The sequence below is a fragment of the Pundamilia nyererei genome, unplaced genomic scaffold, assembly GCF_000239375.1.
Source record: "Pundamilia nyererei isolate P.nyererei 1_Seehausen unplaced genomic scaffold, PunNye1.0 scaffold00064, whole genome shotgun sequence".
In the NCBI taxonomy this organism is placed as follows: domain Eukaryota; kingdom Metazoa; phylum Chordata; class Actinopteri; order Cichliformes; family Cichlidae; genus Pundamilia; species Pundamilia nyererei.
The window spans coordinates 2,930,189-2,934,248 of record NW_005187465.1 but is presented as its reverse complement, the minus strand read 5'-3'; the positions used below and the strand labels follow the sequence as shown (position 1 = coordinate 2,934,248).

The following is a 4,060-nucleotide window of genomic DNA, read 5'->3' as shown; positions in this document are numbered from 1 at the left end:
AACACGGTAATAACGACGGCCCGCTAGCATGCACTACCAAAAATAGTGCTTTGTTGTGTATCTGACGGACGAAAGCTAAACCAGTTCCACACCACTGAAGTTGCAGCATTTTTACAAACCAATTCTGGTTCATCAGTTTCATTCAACAATCCGCTTTCGTCCTTCTCATTCTCCGTCGCCGCCATGCTTTTTCCGCCATGTGCGTATGAAAACAAAGGCACTGCGCATGTGCGTTTTACGCATATTCGATATTCGATATTTCATTTTCTTATCGTTGCCCAACATTATACCGTTATTACCGTGAAAGGTATGATATGGCCCAGCCCTACTGTACAGTACTCTGTTTTTGGTAACTATTGACTTGATGTAAGTTTGTAAAAAATAGTATGTTTTCCTTTCTGTCCTGTTTGTTTGTATATGTGTTTTTCTTGCTGCTGTTACAACCAAATTTCCCCTTGTGGGACAATTAAAGGATTATTCTATTCTATTCTATTCTATTCTATTCTATTCTATTCTAATATCCGTTTCAAGCTATGGGTGATGTAAGTTGTGTCACTTCCGTTATTCATTATTGATTGATTGATTGATTGATTGATTAATGAACTTTAGTATAAATGTTGCAGTAAGACTGAGTCTGATATCAGTCTGTGATTGATTGTCAAGTTGACTATCATATTCAATCTATTTCTGATAATATAGCAATTAACTGATGGATCGTCAAAAAATCACATATCTGTTGCTGTCTACGAAGACAGAAATTGATATTTAAATGTTACAACTGTTTTTTTATGAATATAACCAGAGACTGATACCAAGTCAGCTTGCCAGACCAAGACAAGCTCTGGGCAATCACTTAGTCACCACAACTTAATTCTGGCATTTACACTGTAGATGTAAGGAGGTTGCTGTCCTGTCCTGTTTTTACTTGTCTGACTGAGCCGTTATGCTCCAGTGTTGGATAGTATTTTCATTTGTTTAAAAAAATATCAACATTTGCTGTCCCTGTATTAACATAATATCACCACACACAATATTAACGCTATACAATTAGTTTTCACTGCACCAGTTTCAGTTAAGTTTGTCTTTATGAACATGTTGAATAGTTTAGTGTGGACTGTCTGCATTTGGCCAAGGTTAGTCTTCATCTTCTGCATCATAGCATTTGTCACCTGGGGATAACCATTACAAGCTATGCATAAACGCGTGTGTTTACAGTGTTGTTGGCATTTTGATGCTTGCTACACAAACACGGGCACAGGTCATAAGTAACATTTCATCTGTCAGTTTTAAATTGAGTGGAAACTCTGCCAGTCTGGCACAAACCAGTGCCAGTTCAGCTTTGGAGTGCACCTGGTGGAGAGGGATGATAATGCTGTCCCTCACACACTTAACAAAATAGCAGTTTCTGGTATGTCAGTGAGTAAAACACGTTTTTTTAACCGAGCTGTAATGTGTGGCTGTGCTTAGTTTGGAATCTTTTCCATTTAAACATATTTGCTCACTTCAGCAGCTGTTCATATTTGGAAAAGTGTGACAGACTATGGGATTTGGTTGTTTGCAGTTTCTAAATTTAGATTGTTCAGTGGGTCATTGTTGTTAGGGTAGACTGTTGCATTGTTTTTTGTTTTTTTTTATATTCAGTTACAGCTTTCAAGTGCCAGCACCACCATGGCAACCCGCTTCCTCCACCCCCCAGTGTGACTGAGCACTGAGAGCTACTTTGGGATGTGTATGTGAATGTATTTATGTGTCTGCATGTCTATTTATGTCAGCTGAGTGCACGTGCAGTTTGCCTGGCTTTGACCAGCTCGGGAGTGGAAGTACTCTGATCCCCTCGTATTCCACTTCCTGCTCCATCAGTCCCAGTGCTCCCAAGCCCCGCCTGGTGCCAACGCCCCCAGGCCATATAATCTACTGTATGAGAGGTTCTCCTGATGCCCAGCCCCCCAAGCTCAGGGTGACCCCCTCACTCTAGTACTTTAGTGCTGTTCCCCCATTGGGAGATTATAGATATTGCAATCTTTAATATGGGCTTTATGCTCAGGGGCCATTACCAGTAATCTGCAGAGGGGAGGGAGTCTGACCTGGTTTTTGCAGCCCACCACTGGACTGCCAGACACATTTTCATATACCATCTGTAACATGCTGCCCAGATTTATCAATCCCTACATCAGGGACAGTGGCACTTCTTTAAAAGGAAGCTGGAATTATTGACTAACCCCACTAAATGGATAAGATAGCTGCATTATTCTTCGATCTGGTACATTGAGCTTAGTCCTACCATGATGATACTGTTGATGGTGTTGATTTTTTCTGCCAGACTTCACTTGTTAATGTTTGACCGTAAACATCACCCATAGCTTGAAGCCACCCTTCACTGACTACATGCCCAAAATCTCAAAAGGTTGGATGTTCCCAACTAAAGAAATGCATTGTATGATCACATGCAGATTTCTTCCACTCAAGATTTAATGTGATACGTTTATATCATGTCTTTGATAATAAGATAAGTTTGATAAGTTGAAAATCACTGCAACAATATGAAAAAACTTAGAACCACTCTGGGTTTTATTAGGCTTATATGACGGTTGCATTATTATTATTATTAAAAAATGATGTCACAGTAAGACTTCTATTTAGTTGATACAAAACAATTACCATTATAATTAGATCATTAACGATGGCAAATAATGAAATATTTTGTGTATTAAAACATCTGAAGATTGTTGGCTGTGATCATTGTTGTTTGTTATCATCCTCCTATAAACTTTTATACAGTAAAGTGCATCTGATGTCAAAAACACACTCAGGTGATCAAGATTATAGTGTCGTTTTGTGTCGTTTTCCGGTTCTTAAAGCTGAAACAATGAGATGGCTAATGAACAGCCTAATAGGATGAACTTTTTTTGTGATTAATCCAGCAAAAATTACAAAAAAAGGCAAAAATTAGGTAAAAAACCAACAAAAAAAAAACCAAACAAGCAAAAATGTCAAATATTCCCTCACTGACACCTCTAAGTATTTAATACCTGCCTTTCTTTTCATGGGTTTTGAGGACTGTTAAAAAATGCGATTTGAACGTTTTTTCCCATTGTAAGATCTTGTTGACCAAAGTGATCAATAAAATAGTGACAAAAGTAAATGAAATAACTTAGTTGAAAGTCCTGTGCTTATATCACCGGATATGAGGTTTACTGTTATAGCTCTGATTTTGTTTTATTTATTCACATCAGAAATTTTGTGATAAATTACGTTAAAAAAAAAGAAAGATATTTTCCAATCCATTTGGGCTCCAAGACGCTCAGCAGTTGTGTTTTTTTCCCCAAGCCAATTTTCTCGAAAGGCTTTGCAGATTGTCATCAGATCTGTTATGTAACTGCATCAGAAAACATTTTGGGCCTATTGATATGCAATGAATGAGTGCATTAGATATATGGAGGAGATTAAATTAGGAATAAATATGAAAGAAAAAAAGAGAAACCCATAAAAGTCAGTGATCTCACCTAAATAAATACATACATACATCTATTTGAATCAGTGAATGTGATTATAACAATGAGAAAGTTATTCATTTTGATCAGTTTTACTGATTAAATTCAGTCTTTAAAAGCAGTATTAGATATCAGGGCTATTCAGAGGAACATCTGTTGGATCTATTTGAAACTGAGTGCTAAGTTGAACCTGTTTTGATCGAAATTCTTGATACTTTAGTATCGTTTAGCACCTTTGGTGATGTTTTAAAGACTTCCTGTTCTGAGTATAGCTGTACAAGGGTGACCATTTGGTGGACAGTTTGTATTAGATGACATAATTTAGAATTAACATCCACATCTGTGCGGTGTCTCCCTTCCATTTTTTCTTCTAATCTTTCCTATACTGACCTCAAATTTGAGACGGGCCTGCCTCATTCCTTTTTATTCACTGTCCTCTCAGTGCTGGAGGTGTATGTGTTTAATCTGAGTGCCAATGAATACCATTCCTGTTTGTGTGTGTGTGTGTGTGTGTGTGTGTGTGTGTGTGTGTGTGTGTGTGTGTGTGTGTGTGTGTGTGTGTGTGTGTG

General features: G+C 37.8%; 1 protein-coding gene across 2 annotated transcripts in view; it reads left to right on the top strand.

Moving 5' to 3' along the window:
* LOC102215647 (Down syndrome cell adhesion molecule-like protein 1) overlaps positions 1-4,060 on the top strand; it is a 52,621-nt gene that overhangs the window by 6,319 nt on the left and 42,242 nt on the right. The gene's annotated exons all lie outside the window — the stretch shown is intronic.